General features: G+C 43.3%; 1 protein-coding gene across 7 annotated transcripts in view; it reads left to right on the top strand.

Annotated features, from left to right (window-relative positions):
- Nucleotides 1-22,508, top strand: part of NFIA (nuclear factor I A) — a 427,927-nt gene that overhangs the window by 397,982 nt on the left and 7,437 nt on the right. The window lies entirely within an intron of this gene.

Genomic DNA, 22,508 nt, shown 5'->3' with positions numbered 1-22,508 from the left:
CTGTTGTACCATCCTTAGCAGCCACAAGCTGGTGCCTCCTGACTACAAAATGACTGCTGCAGCTCCAGACATCATCCCCACATCATTCCCCATTATTCCTTTTATATCAAGGAACAAGGATCCTGCTGTTTTGGTTTTCATTGACTAAAGCTAATGGTCACATTTTAATCTTTAGCTGCAAAGAATGCCAGTAAAGCCAACACAAAATTATCTTGATTGGCTAAGATCATGACTCATTTACCCAGGGCTGGTCACATTGTCCTCCCTAAACAGAATTGCTCTGAGAAAGAAGGAGCAATAGATAGTAGGAAGGACTGTTAACAGTATCTGTCATCTTCCTTTTTTTCCCATACCCTGGCCGGTTTCATGATGTTTTCAACTCCAGTTCTTGCATTTGACTCCTTTCCTCTCTTGCTTCAATGTCTTTCCTCCACTCACTCCCTGTGTGTCTAGGAGACCTGTATGCTGTGTGTATGTATGAGTGGATAGTGATCATCTCATTTAAGCCTTCTGTTGGATTCCAGGATTTGGGCAGAAGTACTGGAGTTTTGGGTAAACCAGTTCCCCCCGGGGTGGAGTCAAGGTTATCCTGGTAAACGAGCACTCCAGAAAGGCTGCGTTGAAAGACATGTTCCTTGGTAATCACAGGGGAGCTCTGGGAAGCAGTGCCCTCCGTGCACCCTCCCAGGTGCTTATCAGACACTCAGCAACAGGTTCTGGGTTTCTCTTTTACGACTTGGAACCAGATGCTTCCTTTTCAAAAGAAAAGAGCCTGGTTTTGCTGAGCTTGAGTCAACAGAGTTCAGAGAACAGGAAAATGGATCGGCCCTGCCACATGCTCTGAGGGGAGAAGGCAGTACAGGTGGGGCTCCCACTTCCACAAAGCCCCTGCATGTGAAAACCCTGTATGAGGGAGGCATTTGCTTTACCAAATGTTTCTGCGTTCTGAATAATGACCGATCACGGAACTTCTGTGGTGGTCCAGTGGTCAACGTGCCGTGCTACCAGTGCTTCCACTGCAGGGGGCGCAGGTTCGATGCCTGGTCAGGAAGCTAAGATCCCATGTGCTGGTGGCATGGCCAAAAAAAAAAAAAGAAAGCAAAGAAAAAGCTTTCTGGTTATAAATAATGACCGTTCACATTAGGAGAGGTTCCTTTCAGACACAGGCTCTCCCAGGCCATCTAATGAGTCTAAGACCTTGAAGGTTCTACCAAAGCACAGTTTCAAGGCCAGAGCCTATTGTCTGACGTGAGATCTTTCTCCAAGATCTCATATGAGTTCTCAGTGATTCTTCCTGGCCACTTTTCCCACACCCACTTGTTTACCTTCCTGTTTGTTTATTAAGGACGAAGGCACATTCTTTTATCAGTGGCCTCTGTTTTGGGGATATAGCCTTTCAATGGAGCCTATTCATTGAGTTACATTCCAAAGTACAGGCCTCCCCCAAAATATTTGCATGAGAATTTTTCCTAAGGCTTCGCATGGCTTCCTTTACAGCAGAGATGAAATAACTTAGCACTTCTAATTGGCTTTTCCCTTTCCAAATGCTTTACACATTAACTAATGAATCACATGAGCTTGTGATAAGCTGGATCCCGGGCTGGAGCTGGGACACTGGGTTAGGACAGGCTGTCCTGGCCCTGTGTTCCTCTCCCTCACACTCTCCCTTCCCCCACACCCCCGCCCCCTCCACAGTCTAAATGCGTTGGGCTCAGCCCAGACACAAACATCCTCAGCACAGCCTTGTGGGAAGGACCCAGCACTACCTTCCAAGGCTGGATGTTGTTCAGTGACTAAGTAGTGTCCGACTCTTTGTGACCCCATGGACTGCAGCACTCCAGGCTTCCCTGTCCTTCACTGTCTCCCTGAATTTGCCCAAACTCATGTCCACTGAGTGGATGATGCCATCCAGCCATCTCATCCTCTGTCATCCCCTTCTCCTCCTGCCTTCAGTCTTTCCTAGCAGCAGGATCTTTTTCAGTGAGTCAGCTGGATGTGCTACATGTTAAAGGAAATTTCAGGCCAGCCTTGGTGGCACATAGCTTCTGCCCTTCTCAAGCACAATTCTCCTTCCATGGATCTGTGGCCAAGTGTGTATGTGTATTGAGGAAGGAACAGTACCAGGGGGGTGGAAGGACAATATAAGAGAAAGGTCCAGTAAGGGAAATGCCCATAGTGCCTCTTCGTAGAGTAAAAGGAGCACTAGACTAAGAGTCAAAATACTCGGATTCCTAGCTCATCTCTCCCACTCACCAGCTATGTGTTTGTCCTTAGAGAGGGAAAACAAACCAGAATTTACTGTTGTTTTAGTTGCTAAGTCGTGTCTGACTCTTTTGCAACCCCATGGACTTTAGCCCGCCAGGCTCCTCTGTCCCTGGGTTTCCCAGGCAAGAATATTGGGCTGAGTTGCCGTTTCCTTCTTCAGGGAATTTTCCCAACCCAGGGGTCAAACCTGTATTGACAGGCGGTTTCTTTACCACTGAGCCACCTGAGAAGCCAGAATTTACTAAGTACATACTATATCCCCAGTATCACACTAGGGTGGAAGGGGTCTACTGACATATGATCCAATCCCTGCCATACATTACTGACCAACTTCTAAGGAGAAAAGGAAAAAATTATAGTCAGATATACTAAAGGAAACACTTGAAGTATGTATAACCTACAAGTAGTGCAGAGAATAGGTGACTAACCCTGGGGAGAAGCAGGAAATTCATGGAAGATACATTCTAGAGGAGATTTCACATGAGCTGGTTTGCAAGGAGACAGACATAATTGCATTCCTGGAGATGGGAATAGCACATGCCAAAGTTAATGGTATATGTTCAGAGAACTCTGCTCTGTTTAGTATGTTGGTTGTGTGCATGCATGCTCAGTTGCTTCAGTTGTATCTGACTGTGCAACCCTATGGGCTATAGCCCGCCAGGCTCCTCAGTCTGTGGAATCCATCAGGCAAGAATACTGGAGTGGGCTGCCATGCCTTCCTCCAGGGGATCTTTCCCAACCCAGGGATCAAACCCTCATCTCTTACGTCTCCTGCATTGACAGGCAGCTTCTTTACCACTAGTGTCACCTGGGAAGCCCAGTATGTTGGTTAATATAAGGTAAATGACAGAGAATGTTGTGTGATGAGGCTGGGAAGTTAGACGGGGTCTAGTCTTGAATGCAGGCACTTGGACTTTACTCTATGGAAGACAGGAAGCAGGTGAAGGGCACAGTGGGATCTCTGTATGGGAAGAAACCTTAACCCTCATGAAGTATGAGATTTTACAAGTAGTAGCAGCATTAAGCGGAGAAGGCAATGGCACCCCACTCCAGTACTCTTGCCTGGAAAATCCCATGGATGGAGGAACCTGGTAGGCTGTGGTCCATGGGGTCGCTGAGGGTCGGACACGATTGAGTGACTTCACTTTCACTTTTCACTTTCATGCATTGGGAAAGGAAATGGCAACCCACTACAGTGTTCTTGCCTGGAGAATCCCAGGGACGGGGGAGCAGACACGACTGAAGTGACTTAGCAGCAGCAGCAGCATTAAGACCTATGGTCATGAGGTACTATCTTCTCCCAGGCAGTATAACTTAGTAAAGAAAATAGAAGCTTTGGAGCCAGATAGACTTGATTTTTATTTATCTCAGTACATGACTGATATGGACTAAATTGTAACTGTCCCCCCCCCTCCCATTTCATATTGAAGCCCTAATCCCCAGTGTGATAGTATTTGGAGATGGGACCTTTGGAAGGTAATTAGATTCAGATGAGGGTGAGCTCCTCATGATAGAATCAGTGGTCTTATAAGGAAAGACGGAATTCTCTAGTGGTCCAGTGGTTAGGACTCAGCACTTTCACTGTTGCGACCCCTGGTTCAATCCCTGTTCAGGAACTAAGATCCCGCACGCAACACTGTGGCTTAAAAAAAAAAAAAAGGAAGGACCTTAGAGAGCAGGCTCTCTGTCATGTGAGGATTGGGCAGGAAGAAGGTGGCCATCTGCCAGCCAGGGAGAGGACCCTCACCAGACTCTAAATCAGCTGGAACTTTGATCTTGGACTTGCCAGCCTCCAGAACTGTGAGAAGATAAATTTCTGTTGTTTAAGCCACCCAATCTATGGTATTTTGTCATGGCAGCCTGAGCAAACATCTGCAGAGACCTTGGGGTAATTTTTAGCCTTTCTGACCCATAGATATCACATTTATAAAATTATAAATGAAGTCCTGCACTCCACTTAGTCTTGTGAAAATTCAGTGTAAATTGAATGTAAAGCTGCCAGCACCCTACCCTGGCACAAAGAAAGCTGCCTTGTGCTGCTGCTTTTTACCCCTTAGAATGGAACCTACATCAGCTCCAGAGATGAACCAGGAGGCCTCTCCTTCATCTTCAGGACCAGGCACCTGTGTGTACCAGTAGAAACAGAGAAATGTTAACGTGGTGAGAACCCCAGAGGTAATCTGGTAATTTCCCCCCTGAGCTGAGACATCTCTGCCCCCATCCTCCCATGTCCATTTTCCATACGTTGTGCCGTTAATTCTCTCATTAGCCCGTGAAATGATATTTATTTATTAAGAATATACTTAGCATACTCCCAGGGAGCAAGTTAAAACTCAGCTAACAGCTGCAGTTTCTGGTTGTGAGGAAAAATACGCTGAGGAATGCATATGGAGAGCAGCTATGTATGTATGTTATAATTTCATATTAAAAAACTATTAAACTTTATGCTGGATGAGGGAGAAAAGAAGAAAATCCCAGTGCAAAAGCAAGTTATGAACATAGGAGCACAGTTTCTGAATGTTTACTTTGTCAGATACACAGCTGACATGATTAGCTCTAATGGGGTGGTGATCCTCATTGAATTGCAGATGGGTGTGAGTGACTGAAATGCCACCGGGACTTAAATAAGTGGCACATACTGTATTACTTAGGCTGCATCCTTTAGCCAAGTTGAAGGCTTCTTTTTCTCCATCCATTCCCAACACATGCACGCTCACAGGTAACATGCACACACACGCATGCACACAGAGGCATGCGTCTCTCCATTCCAGAAGCTCCGTGGAGAACATTAATCACCATCTGGAGCAATGCTGACTTGCCTTCCATGACTTTTCCCCCTTTGCCCTCTGCCATCAAAGTGCAAACCCACCCCCCACCCTCGCCATGGCAGATAATGGTATCTCAGATCAGTCCACTTGCTGCAGCATCAAGACCCAGATCAATTTATTGACTCCATGAGAGTGGCTGGTACTGTAATTGTTACAAGAGAATGAAAAGTGAGAACGTGTCCACATGAAAAATAAAAATGACGTTTTGTTCTTTCCTGCCCTCCCCTTTTTTTGCCTCATAGATCTTTATGTGTTTACACAGCAGAGAGCACTTTACTTAAGTTAATCAGCTCCTTCTACATTATTAATTGTGACAGTTAGGGTGCTACATGAGAGGAAGAGTATTATGGGAAGCATTGATCTCACTCGGATGGCGTGGACCTGAGCAGGTTTGGTATTCCTCCTCCCATCTCACTGCATTGGGGTCCCATCAAATCACATTTCCTTGATTGACAATGCAGAACGCCTCCCATCAATACAATTGATTCTGTGAGAAAGGACAAGGAACATTTTTCAGCTGGAAATAGATGAATTATGGTGATGGCAAAGAGAACATTTCAGAAATCTTTCGGTTTAGAAACTTTTGTTGGGAGCTAAGGTACTATTATCATCCCAAACACAAGCCTACTTTATATCCTCAGAAAAAATGCAACTATTAGAAGAAACTTACTCCAAGTGAAAAATAGATTTAGTTGAAGCCAACAGTGAACCTGAGGATGTAATAGATGTTTTTAAAAGGCCATCCACTAATTTTTTGTGGGAAATTTTTGGTTAAGTGCACATCTTTGAAAGACATTTCACTAAAGTTCAACTTTCATGGCTTATACCTGTAGACCCCAACATAAATCCTATGTGAATGGACAAAAGTGAGCGGGTGTCATTTGTGACCTGGAAATAAAAGGTCAACCATTGGATTTATAGCTTTTTTAGTGAAAAGAACATAAAGATTCCTGCCAACTGGAGTCAATCCATATTTTAATGTTTCTTAGTTAAGATTATAAAATCAAGGGACTAGGATCATGCTGTTCAGTGAAGGTCAAAAATTAAATGTGATGGGCTAAGTATCATTCCCATGGGGCAGAAGTTAATATTTCAAAATCCATTTCTACCACTGGCAGTCAAGAAGCGAATTGTCCATGATCATTAACCAAGGGAAGGGGAAATCCCACTACCATTACTAAGTTTAATGATGATTATTACATTAATCAACTATATTGTTAAATTACTCTGCTGTTCTCATATAATGTCCCCAAATAGTGATAGTGGATTGATTGCTATCAAAAAATTCTCACATACAGTGGTGAACAAGTCATGATGGGGGCTCATGGATGAAGGCTTATTTGTGGGAAAAGAAGTTGTGGCTATTGTATGGATAAAGAGATATAACATAGAGTGTTGCACTGCATATAACATTCCTCTAAGACAAGATTCTGTGACACTACAGACCTGTTACTGTGTATGATTCACCAGGACAAGTTTTTTAAATACAAAAGAAAAAAAAGAGCATGCATTTCTTTTTATTATCTTTTTTCTGTTTCATATTTTTGGCATCTTTTTTATTTTTAGGGAAAAAATTCTGTTTGCAGTTCCTTTTCTTCAAATTTTTAGAGTTCTGGCTCCCATATCCTTTGGATTAAGGTTATTTAAAGTTGTTTGTAGGATGACTCAGACACATGTACCCCATGCCATTTTTTAAAATTTATTTATTTGCCACACTGTGAGGCTTCTGGGATCTTCGTTCCCCAATCAGGGATTGAACCCAGGCCCTTGTCAGTGAGAGCATGGAGTCCTAACCACTGAACCACTAGGGAATCCCCCCGCATACTCCCATGGCATTTTAAAATCCATTTTAAGATGCCAGTACTTTAAGAAGTTACTTTTAATAAAATAGCCCCTGTGAACTAGAGGCCCAGGCTCAGGAAGTTGAAATGATTTGTGAGGCCATACAGATAATCAGAGACAAGGTCAGCCTGAGAGAGACAGGGTATCTGACACCAGGGAAGGAAGGGACTGGTAGTTTAGTGGTGTGGCTTAGGATATGGGTGCACAGTTTCTGTTTTACAGAGGTGTTTTGTAGAAGCTCATTATCCGTTAGGTCTTCCCTTGGTGGCTCAGCTGTAAAGAATCTGCCTGCAATGCAGGAGACACGGGTTCAGTCTCTGGGTTGGGAAGGTCCCCTGGCGAAGGAAATGGGAACCCACTCCAGTATTCTTGCCTGAGAGATCCCATGGACAGATGAGCCTGGTGGGCTACAGTCGCTGGGGTTGCAAAGAATCAGACACGACTTAGCAACTAAACAACAAATATCCATAGACTGACCCAAGTGCACTGGAATCTTGAGAAGCAAAAGGCTCACCTTGCAGAATTTATCTTCATACACTACCACCTGTTGTGGGTGTGGGTGGGTGAGTATTAAACCCGTGCCTCTGTCTGTGCTGTGGGGTAGCTTTCAGTGGCATATTTTTCTAACTTCTGTCCTTCACAGTTCAGACAAAGGTTAAAACTCCCATCTACTTTCACAGGCAAACACTTTAAAGTGCTTCTACAAGAGGCAGTGAGTAGGGAGGACCTTTGATTTAAAGTTCAACATTTACATTTGTAATTTTGACTAATTTCTGTGCTCACATTAATTAAATTGAAATTGTTTAATTAGAATAAAACTGGAATTGATCATTAGGATTAATTTAACCTGATAGGCTTTGTGTGCCTTTCTAGACAAATATTATGAAATACAGTGATAATGAAGCAGCGAGAGGTATAATTTCACATCTAATAATGATCTTAATATCTGCCAGTTGCTCTCTCTGGTATTGGGATAGCTCTGAATGTTGCTGTTTGTTACCTCATTACCCTTCAGCTAAGACCATGCTGTATCTGCTCTCCACTGGTCTCTTCCCAAATATTTTTTCCTGTCAAAGTCTAAAGATGTACCAAATTCTCTTCACCCCTCTCTCCTAGTAACATCACCCCTCCCCTTTCCCTCACCCCACCATCTTCCAGGAAGGCTATTTGCTTGGCTGTTCCCCTGGGCCTTGTATCACAATGACCTTTGTAAAACAAGAACTGCAGAATGACACTCCTTATGGAATTCACTAATGCTCCTCAGTTCTGGGGTCATTGCTATCAAATCTGGACTGGCCCTCTGTCCTGTTCCTGGCTGATTACTACGATTAAGAACCAGGCACAGAGCTAAGCTGCGTAGAAAGAGGAGGGGTTGTAACCCCTGAAAAACTCTTAAGGGGTGGGAGAGAAAAGGCAGCTTTTCCAAGTGTCTAGTGTGCACCCAGGAAATAGCTTGCCATCTTCATCCTGTGCCCTCTGTGTAGCTCCATCCAATGAGCATGTTTCCAAATTTGGTGCCTTTTGTTTCTGAAAAAAAATTCCCGAAAGATAAGACTACTATTTTGCCATAAGATTTGGCATAAATGAAAGAATATTAGATCTGCATCTGCCTACCAACACACTGAAAGAAAGTGAAAGTGTTAGTCATTCAGTTGTGTCTAACTCTTTGCAACCCCATGCACTGTAGCCCACCAGGTCCCTCTGTCCAGAGGATTCTCCAGGCAAGAATACTGGAGTGGGTTGCCATTCCCTCCTCCAGGGAATCTTCCCAACCCTGGGATTGATCTCAGGTCTCCTACATTGCAGGTGAATTCTTTACCATCTGAGCCACTAAAGAAGCCCAAGCAACACATTGATGAATGTAAAGCTTTTTGAACTATCAAGTCAACTATCAAATTATTTTGTCTTCAGAAGAATTAAGATCTGCATGGATAAATTAAATCTTCAGAAAAATCTGTAAACCATTTGAATTTCCGATTCCTCCTATCTACCATTTTGCTAGAGTTACTTTAAAAAAAAAAGTAACATCAGCAGTTATGTTTCCTACAGCAACCCTTAAGGCAGAAGTTCAAAATATAGTGGAGAATGAGTTAAAATTAGGTAGATATTTATGAGTAAGAAAAAAGAGAAACAAAACCTAGACAAAAGAAAGAACGTGTGATTCTCAGTGTGAATGTGATTTTGGGAATGAGTGATCAATAGGATAGTAGAGATTATTGCATATGCAAATTATTATCTTTCTGCAGCTTGGCCAGTCATTCCTGGCCAAAGACAGAGAAGCTGGTAAGGTTGTAAGCCCTGATTTCATTCAGTCATCATAAGTAAACTGCTATCCCCAAAGAAATTAATTTTATCATTCATTTCTATAGACTATCATCTATGTGGATTCTACTTGTGTTCATGTCTTTATCCAATAGAAGAATCTTACTACATTCATAGCAAAGGGTTCTATTTGGAAGCGTGTTCATATTTCATTGGGTTTTTCAAAGTCCTTCATGTTTCTAGCATTTGAATAAGAGAAAAGAGGAGATAGCCAGCATAGCCATGCTATTATTGTATTAGTCCAAGAAAAGTGACTTCGTGTATGTACTAGGGCCAAAAAGCTATATGGGCTAGCATACAGAGATGAGGTTTCTGTCTTCCTCATGTCAGAAAAGCAGATGCATACATAGAAAAAGCATCACCTTGGTTTAACAGCTTAGTTTAACTTAAGAGACAAAACACTTTCATATTTTCATACATTATTTCATCCTCACAACTACCATGCTAGGAAGATGTTCTTAATCAGAGGCACAAATGGAGAGATTCATGATGGACTCAGTCCATCCTCCCTGAACCAGTTTCTTCTCTGAGCCCCCACAGCAGTGCTTGCTTTTAAACTGTCTGCTGGCTTATCACCTGTTGCTGTGCAGGGATGCAGCTGCTGAGCCTGGAGTGCTGGGAACATCACAACCTGCCATGCCGGGTGCGCTCACCTATCAGGAAAGAACTGCTCGCTCCAGGGCTGAAGATGCTGTGGAGTAATGCTCAGCTGTTGGAGCACTGGTTTATCACTGTTGTACCCAACTTCTTGCTAACTCAGATTCACACAGAAGTTGAGTGGCAGAGTCCCTGCTGTTACTTCTCCAGCTTTCCTTCCAGTTCTGTCCATAAAGACCATTGCTGCTTTCTCTGAACTCCCGGCCCCTTGCTTAGCAAAGAGATTGAATCTTAACCTCAGTCAGCCAGGAAACCAGTTCTCTCCAGATTGGTTTCTATGAGCATTTCAGAATCCCTACTTCACTTCTTCCTGCTTCTAACCCAAAATAGCCATTTCTTCCTCTCTAGTATAACTTTATTGACTAGAAAATACCTGAGATCTTTTCAACATGAAAAATCCTTTAGATTTTTTTCATAAACATAATAAGAGATCCCTTCTGAATTGGGGATATTTCTCTTCATAACACCTTTTAACTGCATTTTTCAAGTCAGAAAACCAGCTTATGCAAACCCTAGATCTTATCTTTGAAGCGTATAAGTATGTATTGACCACTTTCCACAAGGAGTTGAAAATGGTTGCAAGGAAATCCGAAGTCATGACTATGGAATTCTAGAATATGCATCTAAAATCTTTTTAACTATTAATAGAATGTTAACACTAAAACCTTATTGGGAAAATTAAGAAGATTCTGTTTTCTAGGCCCAGCCTTCTCTTTCTTTCCCTCTTTCTTTGACTTTATAGTACATCTGAGGAAACTTTTAATACTAACCAAAGCTTGGTGTTGCCTGGCATCTGAGTCTAAAATGCCTGAGAAAGCAGTACAGATTCCAACTGTAACACATTCCTCCCCCAAGCCTTGGAAACTAGCTTACTGAGGCCGGCAGGGTTCAGAGAGAGCACATGTAAATGAGGCTCAGTTATAAACTCCTGAGGAGTGTTTTATTTAGTTTAAACCTGAACCTGAACTTGTCAACGTGTTCCTGGAGAACAACACAGAAAGCTGCTGCAGTGAAACAGGAAGCCATATTTCAGCTCAGACAATTCACTTCTTTGAGAGAAAGAAAAGTCTTCGAGTAATTTTTTTTAAACTGAACTGCCTTTAGGATAGCACACGGTGACATCTCTGCAAGAAGTCGTGATTGCAGAATCAGAATGACAGTTAATATGTGTCATTTGAACTTGCCACCATTTTTTCAAACTGAATTATAGGATCTCTTAGCCATATGGTGATTTAACAAGAGAAAAGAATATTTAAAAAGCCAATGAACATATAACCGTCATCCAATCTGTAATTGGTTTCATTAAAATATAATAAAGTGATAGGAGAGGTATGGAACTATTCCAAATCAGTACTGTGTGCGTGAGTTCCGAGTCTGTTCCTAAATCTCAGTTACTAGGAGAACACTGGCAAATAGAACTCATCTGTAAGCAAAGTAAGTGATTTTGTTTGCATGCTTGATTTTATGACATGTTCTTAAATATGTCTTCTGGCTTCCCTGGTGGTTCAAATGGTAAAGAATCTACCTACAATGAGGGAGACCTGGGTTTGATCCATGAGTCGGCAAGATCCCCTAGAGAAGCAAATGGCAAAGCACACCAATGTTCTTGCCTGGAGAATTCCGTGGACAGAGGAGCCTGGCGGGCAACAATCCATGGGGTTGCAGAGTCAGGCACGACTGAGTGATTAACACTTTGACTAAATGTGTCTTAAGTAATCTTCACTTAGGAGATCACCATTTTTAAAGTTATTACCAAAAAGGTAAAAACGAATTAAATTTTCTGCGTTAGAATGATGCTGCCTCTTTCTAAGAAGCATAGAATCCTGACAGGGAAGCCTCTGGTGATCCCATAGATTATGTTCACAATGATATCATTGATAAGACCCTTGACAGAGACTGTGAATACTGTGAGATCTCATCTTTGCACGATTCCCCAACCCAGCTCCACCAAAAAGCTTCCCACTCACCTCCACTAGAAATATTCAAGAAGAATCTAATTGTTTATAGTAATGAATATTGCTTAGTTGTAAGTTTAATCTACAAATTTAAAAGGAAATAAATGTGAACATAAAAAGCATTTGCTGTTTCAGCATTAAAAAAAAAAAAAATACTGTCATTTGAAACTGCCGACTCCCCCATGTGGGTTTGTTTTGCAAGTCACGTCTTAACAAAGACAAGTTTTGTTGTCATAAAACCCTAAATCCCACCACGTTTTCAGAAGAAGGAGTAAAGCATTGTTCACTTATCCTCAGTCTGTGCTTTCTGGGATGTCACACAAGAGCTTTGACTGGGCTTGGGAAAATCATTCCATTTTTATCCAGGGCAATTGGCTCCGATGAAACCCCAGCCCTTTCTGTAACATCTAGATCACATCAGTGTTTCCTGTGATAATGCTGCTTACATTTTAGGCCAGTATTTCAAAGTTTTGTCTCTATGTATCTTATTTCCTCCCCCAAATAATGGAATAATATTATAATAACTGGTATACAAGGACTGTTCTACAGATAAGTTGGACCCTTGACTTCCCACAGACTAGAATCTGGTCTCTGACTTTTTCCATAGTCAAACTCATTCTAACCTCATTGAGGGATAGGAACAGTTTTATCCCTGCCAATATCACATCTACACAGTGAATGAGGAAAAAGGATGACTTCTGCACCTGTAAGACTGAAAAGCAGATGCTCCCAGAAGGTACAAGTATAAGAATGGGATCTTTATAGTGTGATCAGAGCAGCCAAAGTTGCAGGGCAGCCAGAGACTGAGCTGAGACTTGAACCGGGCCCCCTGCCTCGCAGTCCAGTGTGGAGTTGCTTCCTACTACTCTCTTGCTCTCTTCTGTCAAGAATCTGAGAGCAAAGATGTACAGTCTCCTTCGCATTCCGTCCAGATCCCACCTCTGCACCTCACTTCTTTGGCTCCATACAGAAGCCCCCAACCCCACTGCTGGTTGAGTGTGCCCTCTTCCTTTCCCTTAATCCAGTGAACGGAGTGGGGCGGGCAGCTGGTTTGCAGAGTCTTTGAGAGGGTAGAGGATTTCCCTCATTCCTGTGGGGGTGGAAGCACAGATGGAGAAATAGAGAGAGAGAGAGAGAGAGAGACTGGCTGAAGGGGTGAGAGGAGGCAGGAAAGGGGACTGGAAAGGACAGAAGAAAGGGCCTTGGACAGTGAATAGAGGAGGATGAAAGGGGTCAGAAGCAAAGAGCCATGCTCAGGGCCAAGCAAAAAAGCACCTGCTGGGGGGTGGTAACGGGCACAGGTGCCAAGTGCCATCCAGTGCCTAAAGGGGACTCCTTGGCTGGGAAGGTTAGTTTGGAAATGTGTTTCTGGCCAAGTAGCAGATCTGTCATACTCATGCAGGAGTCTCCGGGAGAGTTTTTGAAGTAACTGGACTTCTCACTTCAGTGTTATCTCCCCGCTCACCAGATTTTATCTACCTGCACCACTGAAACGGTAAATTTGCATGTTAGGTTTCCTGCGAACCTGAGTCATGTTGGGAAGAGCTTTTCAGCTCTGGGGGAAGAGCAGGAGTAGGGAGGCAGGCCGTGGCATGATTATTGTAATGCGGCCACGCTCGGCTGAGCGCAGACCTCCACTCCCACGCCTCTCTTTTTAAATCAGAAAGGTTACCTCCCTGGGCCACCACTGGGCCAGCCCCAAGTGTGACTGTCTGCACTTGTTAGACAGCAGGCGTTTAATTAAAATTGGAATCCAATGTGTAGAAAACATACATTTTTTTTCACTTCATAGCTCTCCACAGGAAGTCATACTCTCTTCCTGCCCTGCTCCCCTCAACTCCCCACCACCGAAAAAGAAAAAAAAAGAAGACAGACTAAGGGAAAGATTATTTCAGTGTTGAAAATCAGAAATTACAAAGGGCCGGGCTGCCTTCTTTATTTTTGCCTTTAGGGTTGACATCAGCCAATGATAAAGTCTGTATTGTATATTCAGCCCAGAGCTAGCTTTTTTTATGGCTAACTTCCCATGTGGAAAAGGGACTCATCCCATTTTAGAGTGTTAAAATACGGCATTTAATGAATCTGTAAATAAAATTTTTCACCTTACTTTTGCCCAATCAGAGGAGTCGGTTGATGCCTTCTGATATTTGGCTGGACTTTGTGGAATCAAAAACAACAAATTGAAAGAGCAAATAATAGACACAGGACCCTAGCTGAAAACTCAGCCCCCAAACACCCTGGCCACCGCCTTTCCCACTGCAGAGCCACCCAGCGCACTGTCTGGGCTCCTCCCAGAACATTCGGCTGCGCCATCGTGGCCAAACAGATAGGAACTCTGGACAATTTCATCGGGTCCTTGTCCCCTTAATCTCCATGCTGCACCTCAGATCTGAAGCAGCTTCCGTGGTGCGGGCTCACTTTAATGGATAATCTATTTTTCATGAAAAAGCAGGAAATAAGCTGTCTCTTTCATAAAAAGATTTACAAAATGTAATCATTGTTGAAATATTCCCTTTGAACTGCCGTGTCCACGGGGGTCTCCGGCTCCCAGAGTCGTGCTTCATTAGAACCCCCTCACAAGCGGCTCCAGAAGGGCAGGTACACTGGTGGGGCCCGCTTTGATGTCTTGAATGAATGAAAGAAAAGCACAATAAAAAAGAGCTGTTGATCAAGCATAAAATACTCTTTAAGCTGACAGAATAGCAGCGTTAACACACCCTAAGCTGCTTTTCGTTTTTCCCTTTTTTCCTCACATTTTCCTGTGCTTTGTGTACAGTGGGGGTTTGTATTTTATAAGAAGTCTCTGATCTATGTAGTATGCCATTCGCTAACAAAAACCAAAATAGGATTGTTTCTGTCCCACTTGGTTGCCTGACTACTCCGTCCCTCCCCCTTCCCTCGCCCCAACCCCAGATCCCCTCTCCCCCTCGCCCCCAACTTCCAAGGCGTGCAGCTCAGCCTTGCAAGGCAAAGGCCCAAATGCCTTTCATAAACTTGAGCCAATTTCTTTTGTGCGGTTGGTTTCGCTGCTCTGATTTTAATACCGCAATTAAAGACAGATTTTTATTTTCTCAAGAACTTTCTCTTGCAACTGGAGAAATGGAACTGACACAGCTGCTACCTTTAACTAAGAAATTATATCATTAAATAAGAGCAAGCCGCCTTGCTGAGCGATGCCTTTCCAAGGGAACTGGTCCTCTGTAGGTCTCCTGTGGACCTTATGGCCCGTACACACTTTATAGAGAACTCATCTCCCCTGGCTTTCAGGTTTTCGGCACTTGTCTCTCAGGCATTAGTTCATTCAGTCCCTACAAAAACTGATAAACTTGTTGGCTCCATTTCACAGAGTTTAAAACTGAGACCCAGGGGTGCTGACCTATCTAAGATCATTTAGAAAGTGAAAGTGTTAGTTTCTCAATCTAGGGTTAGTTTGTGACCCCGTGGACTGTAGCTCACCAGGCTCCTCTGTCCATGGGGTTCTCCAGACAAGAATACTGGAGTGAGTTGCCATATCCTCCTCCAGGGGATCCTACTGACCCAGGGATCGAACCCTGGTCTCCTGCATTGCAGGCACATTCTTTACCATCTCAGCCACCAGGGAAGCGCCTTTAACTAGCATGTAATGGCATACTAGTTAAATGATGTGAAAAGTGAAAGTGAAAGTCACTCAGTCATGTCTGACTCTTTTCGACCCCGTGGTCTATACAGTCCATGGAATTCTCCAGGCCAGAATACTGGAGTGGGTAGCCATTCCCTTCTCCAGGGGATCTTCCCAACCCAGGGATCAAACCTAGGTCTCCCACATTGCTGGCAGATTCTTTCTGTTAACTTGACTCCAGTGCCCCACCTCTTACCACTATGCATGCAGCCCTCCAGTAAGTCAGCAGAGCAAATGTGAGTGGCCAGAGTGCAGTTTTTAATTCAGAAGTCTTTGGTTTCGTGAGGTAAAAGATTACTTGGTAAACATGTAAAGGGAGGCCAGAAAAAAGAACTTTGCTTGATGGTGAGACAGACACTAGAGCAAGTTGGAATACGGTGAAAGAGTCAGACTCTGGAACAACTGTTGGAATAATTGGATTGTGTATGTACTCTCAAGGTTTGGAGGTGCTGGATGGCTTATTGGGTAAAAAGATTAGTGTTTTCCCGTCTTGAGGTTTGAACCAAATGGAGGTCTTGGCCGGGAACAGCACGGTCACTCTCCAGGGAGTGGTGGTTTGGACAACTCCTCTGTGCTCGTAGTAAGCAGGCAGCCGTCCATGTTACAAAACTATTGCACATGCTACGGCTGCAGTTGGCCCCACTGCAAGAGCTCTTCAATCAGAACTCGCTGGGGTGGCTTGTGGAGACCTGCATGTCTCTGGGGGGAGCACCTGTCATTCAGGGAGATGCGGGCATGAGCCATGAGCATGGATGAGGCACAGCCATTCTAGAAGTCACCCATCTCAACAACTTGTTGGGGTAATTGATACTAGTCTTTGAGCTTCCCTGGTGGCTCAGATGGTAAAGAATCTGCCTGCTAATGCAAGAGACACAGGTTCGATCCCTGGGTCGGGAAGATTACCCTTGGAGAAGGGAATGCCATCCCACTCCAGTATTCTTGCTTGGAGAATTCCATGATCAGAGGAGCCTGGTGGGCTACAGTCCATGGCCTCACAAAGAGCTGGACACAACTGAGGGACTAACACTTTGACTTTTTACTTTTGGAACCTTGGAGATTTCTTCCTTTATTCAACAGTGTTTATTAAGTCACCAGGCAAGACACCGGAGATGCCACACACAAGAAGACACTTTGTTTTCTTGGGGAGAAAACAGGTAATTACAGTTCAGTGACTGTGACAGAGGTGAACCCAGGAGCTAAAGGCCTGGAGAAAGACCCTTTGGAAGAAGGGACTGCTAATCTGAGAAAGCAAGGACTAGCAAGTGTGTTCAAAGCCAAGGAGAGAGGGATAGCTCTGCCAAGTTCCAGCAGGGAGAAAGCATTTGGCTTTGGGGGACCTGGAAGAAGTGTAACACAGCACAAGCGTTGAGTATAAGCAGCGAAAAGATAAGGCCGCAAAGGTGAGCAGGGCCAATCATGGCCCATTACTGTTTTAATAGCTTCCTGTACAATAAACAAGTCTTAGTTTAGCATTATTGAAAGCAGGCTTTCTTTAACAAAATCAGACAAGAAAAATGGCTGAGAGATCACAGCCTGTGGCTGGCAAGACCAATAACTGACACCTGGGTGCAGGGTGTCACCTTTGTCAGAAGAAACCGGTATCCCCATGCCACGAAGAATGGCCCTACAGTAGTCTTCTAGGGGCCAAGGACAGAGTCATGCTTACTTGAAGTCACACAACTAGTCAGTGGAAAAAATAGCACTTGGTCCTGGGTCCCTTGGACACTGAATACTCAGCCTCATCAGCTGACAGAAGTTTTCAAACATCCAACTATAAGAATAGCAGGGTAACTGGTCTCTAGAAGGATGCTGAAGTCTAAAGATCCAACTGCCCGGGAGCAGGTACCGTATTTGTTGTACTCATATTCCCAGAGCCTAGTGTTATCAAGCACACAGTAGGATGCTCAACACTTGTTAAATAAGTGAAGTACTCCCAAATGAGGTATACTAACGTCAGAAACCAGGAGTGGACTCCAAGGCCTTGTCCATTTCCATTGGATCAGAAGGAGGCAGGGGAGGCTACCTGGCTTCTGGCTGATTTGCCAAGGACAATTCATTTGGGCTAAACAGTGGGCTTTCGCTCATCCACACAAGAGCAGGAAGCCAAAAATGACTAACTGGATTAATGACCCAGCAGAGATAGCATCTCCTCCAGAGAGAAGTCAAGATGTTGACCGCAACTCCTGCAGTGCTAGTTGGCAGCATCCTCTTCAGGGGCTGATGGAGTATGAAGGAGTGGAGAGTGGGGGCAGAGGCCTCCCTGTGTTTGCCTGTTTCTGCTTTCTGTGTGTGAAATGTCCTGAAATAACCCACCTTGCCTGGAGAAGAAAGCAAAGTGTCACACCCAGTTCTGGATTCCACATTAACAACCTCCTTCCGCGGTGTTCAACTTTGCCCTTGAGGCCTTTTGTTTAACTTTTTAATTTGAAAAACAGATTCTGCTGCGTCACAGTCTGTTCCGCCCTCCCCACCCCCCACCGCAGCACCCTCTCTTTTTTTTTGGTTAAAGTAAAATGCAGCTATCTCAAACAGACTTGCATTTCCTTTTGTTTCTGAAATATGCATCCTGCCCTTTTAGTAAAAAGTGCATATAAAAGCCATTTTAAAATTCATTATTTACATTAGAATGTTTGATGTTAACTAAAGAAACTGAGCCTTCATCAACCATGTTTTAGGCATCCTTATGACCAAATTTTGAAAAATAGCCTCGGTTTCCTAATTGCTCTCCCCCTCAGATAGGAAAGGAAAGAGACTGCCACCGTCAAAGGTACCGAGTGCCATTTCAGGCTTCCTGCTTGCGATGAAGCCGGATAGATGTTGTTTATGGTTCATAAAACCTGACTACTGAGAGTATTCCAGAATCCTGGCAGAATGGGATTCGAACTTTCATGGAGCTGTAAATTAAGGGGCGGGAAGTGTGATAAAACTCCTTAGAAAAAAGTGGGGGTGGGGGGCGAGGGGGAGTCATGCTGCAATGGTTAAATGAAATTTTATAAGCACATTCAGTGTGGAGCTGTTTTGCATTACATGAGTTGAATACCTTAGAGACGCCACATCTGCAGGCACTTTATTAAATCCTTAGTCAGCACTTTCCAACCTGATGAGATTACTTCTTCATTTGACTGGAGAAGAGGAAAGCTGAGCTCTGGTCGTGGACTGCAGATTTCTTTTGATGTTTCACCTTGAACACTGAGAGAGGACAGTCAGCCCCACTTCCAGCCCCCTCCTCACCACCTTAGCACATCCCAAACTGTAGAAACTGTGAATGCAGCAGTAATTTCCCTTAACTCTAGCTTCTGTGGGAGTGTGGATTTGTGGACCTCCCAAACTATAGCTGAGAGTTCCCAAGGGAAAAAAAAAGAAAAAATAGATCAAAGCTCTGTGTTTACTTCCTTAATGTAAATGTATCAAGATAACATCATCCGATATTGTATTGTAATATTGAAATTCACTGTAGATAAGGGACAGGGGTTCCTTTGTAGTCCATCTGGATACAGTGGGTTAGATTAAAGGGCTATAACATATGAAGGCAGAAACCATATGAAACCTAAGCTTGTGTTAGTAAATATCTGAAGACAATTTTTTGACTCTCCATCAATGAATTTTGTTTAATGTGGCAACATTTTCCCAGTGATTTGCTCCTCAACCCCAACAATTTAACAATCTCAGATTTCTTTCATATTTTTCTTGTACAACCCGACAAGAAAATGCCCAGAATTATTCATCAAGTAATGTTTTGAAACTTGCACTGCTTGAATTATAGATTTTGTAAGAGAATATCACAAGAGGAAAATGGGCTTTTACAAACATTATCTTGTCTATTGGACATTATTCATAGTTCATGGAAGTTTTTAAAAATCGAGTGGCTTAGACATGTGCAACTATCACACTCATAATGGAATTAAGGAAGGTCTTCAGCTACAAACTGGTCATGAGAACATTTGATGAAATGAATGGGTTCTATTTTTTAGTATTATAGTTGCTTATCTGCCATCACTATGAATAAATGGTTTAATCAAGGAGCCCTCATTCAAAAGGGAAAAAAATTCCCTGTGTAGTTCCCCTAACCAGCTGACTTCCCATTCTGGAAAGCCTTGGTCAAGTATCTGGGTTAATTGTCATGAAGATTAGTGTAATGTTGAAATAAGGACTAATGGTCAAATTACAGGAGTGAAAAAGTTTAAGAATAGGTTTTGGTTTGGGCCTGAAAGGGTTAATTAAGTTTTTTTCACGGCTTATTAAAGACCCCCAACCCAGGCCTTCAGGAGTCATATTGACACCCCACCCCAGGGCAACTCTCTCCTCTGGTGACATGTTGCTGGTCAGAGCACAATAGTCTTCTGTGTCTGCAAATCATTGCTAAAATCATCTCAAGGAAAAAAAAAAAAGTTTGAAAGCTTTAACGTTAGACAAAAGCCCAAGAGCTGCACTGCGCAGCTCAAAAACCCGGAGTCAGCAACTTCTATTGATTAAAAACTAACCTTTAAAGTAACTCTGAGAGTGTGTGGTTAGCATTTAAATTTAAACATGTCATGAGTTGATTTGTGTTACTGAATACCAACTCAGAAGGAGTAACATTCACATCGCATTTTTTTTCTAATTCCCTTAAGCAGCTAAAGTATTTCATGAAATGTCAATAGGGCAAAAAGAAAAGGAGGGGGGGACAGCCAATGCTGGGCCTGTAGTTTTCTTTCCCATGCAAATATTCACACACACACCCCCCCAAAAGAAAAGTGTGGAGAGTGAAACACAATAATTAGTCCTTTGTCTAACTTTCCCAAGTGCCAGAGAAAGACAGATTAATTAAATACACAACAGTGTTGGTTTTTGGAGTGGGGGTCTCGCTTGCTGGGTAGGTCATAAATTAGGCAGAATAAATACTTCAGTGTGTTTGCAGTGGGCCTGCTACGTCAGAGCCACTGGAAGGTTGGTGGGAGGAGAGCGGAGGGTTTCTTGCTAATGATAGTCACGTCTGGGTCTGTCTGGTTGCTCTTAGCAACCAGACATGATGTAACACCAGGATGAACTTGAACTTGGGGGACTTGAAAAGAGAACAATAGACCAGAGCAATCAATAAAGCCTATTTCAGTGAAGGATTACAGAGCTGCTCTGGGGTAACCTTGTCGGCAAGGCACACACTGAATAGTAAGATGTGTGAAGAAACTTTTTTTTCCTTTGCTTTGCTTTTTAAGAGAAGTGTAGAGGCACTGCAGATTTTTGTAGTGCACTGAGGTTGTGTCCAGAAACTGTGGAATGGAAAACTGCTCCCCCTACTGACTCACTGGGTCTCAGGCGCTTGCTTCGAGAACTACGACGCAGCGTCAGGTTTAAAAAGTCTGGAATTTCACAACTGACTTAGAAAGTGTGAGAACAGACATTGTCAGCGTGACTTGCCGCATCCAAAGTTTGAGACTGTTGGGTTCCAGGGAGAACTCGGCTCTAACTCGGATCTGCGTCAGCTATGCGGGAGTCCAGCTAGAAATACGGTTTGGAGTCTGCCTCCCGGTTCCTCTCTTCCCCCCTCTTCTTTCTTTTGTCCAGTTCGATTTAGGCCCTGTGTATTTGCCAGGATGATTTCCTTTCAGGACACAAGAGGCTTTATTGTGCTCCTCAAAGCATGCGGTCAAAGAATAACATCTAAAAGTATACAGGATGAGTAGTTTTTCGGTTTAGACTTCAGGGTTTTTTTTTTTTCTTTTTTCCTTCAAGACCTCTGGACATCAAAAGTAGCTTGTGTGACCAGGAAATCTTATCCCAACCTCCATGTAGCTATCATTTTGCCATTTATCCTGGAATCAAATGAGTCCTTGCTTTACCTAATTGAATCTCTTGGACACGGATGAGCCTTCATCTGACTGAATCAACCCAAATGCAATCCTTTCTGAAACTGTCAACTCAGAGGTTTCGGAAGCATTTAATTTTGCTTGAGGTTGATGATTTTTCTGTGAATAAATGTGGTGAATTTGGTAGGGTAGTTCTGGAGAAAAGTTGGCAAAAGCCATGTACTTTTTTATTTCACTTGAGAAACTGACTCTGATACTAAACCATAATTGGTCACTTTGTTTAGCTAACAGAGAAAGAAGTGCCGGCATGTAGAGTGACATATCACCAGACTGTTGCCCAAAGCTAATCACCTAAGGGCTCATGCAAGGAAAAGGCAACTGGTAACTGGGTCCAGCAGTTAGATGCAAGGCTGTAAATAAACGTCAGAGGAGCAGAAGCATGCATGAGCTGTGCAGGTGGCCTCCTTTTTTCCTTTGGACACTATGGTAAAATCTGTGATACCAGTTGATGATTATATGTCATTTTTTTAAATTTTATTTTAGAAATACTGAGCTGAGAGGAGCATTTTACATTGTAAAATCTACCTCATGCACATCTAAGGAGACTGAGTAGAAGAGAGATGCTATGACTTGTCCAGAATCACCCAGGACTCTTGGTGTAGCGCTTGTCCTACCTGAGCTCCATTCACTCTTCTCTCGCTTTTGATCCTCTGTGCCTGTTACAAGAACGTTGTAATAGCATCTCATTGAAAAGGAGATGCTGTGAGATTCATCAGAGAAGACATCCATGATGATATAAAACCTCTCCCTTCACCCATTCTCCATTCATTCCACTCTTCTTTGTTTGGAAGCCTGTATTCCAGGCACTGAGCTAGGCGCTGAGGGTTCAATCAAAAACCAGGTGATAGAGCTTCCTGCTCTGCTACAGTTGCCCTCGCCAGATTGGAACCTCCATACCATGCATGTGCTTCAAGTAGACATAAATACTTGGTTGTGCAAGTTACACTCAGAACATGAGCAGCCCCCTACAAAGACACTGAGTGTTGTTTCAGAAGAGTAAGATCAGGTTCAGAGTCTTAAGGTTTACTGTTAGTCATTCCTTTACTTTTACCAGTGAAAACCCCCCTTTATCCCTAACATCGATCTTGATTTCACCAGTGGAAAGGCCACCGTTAAAATGTGTTCTTTTCCAAATTGT

The sequence above is a fragment of the Bos javanicus genome, chromosome 3, assembly GCF_032452875.1.
Source record: "Bos javanicus breed banteng chromosome 3, ARS-OSU_banteng_1.0, whole genome shotgun sequence".
In the NCBI taxonomy this organism is placed as follows: Eukaryota; Metazoa; Chordata; class Mammalia; order Artiodactyla; family Bovidae; genus Bos; species Bos javanicus.
Note: the sequence above shows the minus strand (reverse complement) of the source record. Positions and strands in the feature narration are given on the sequence as shown.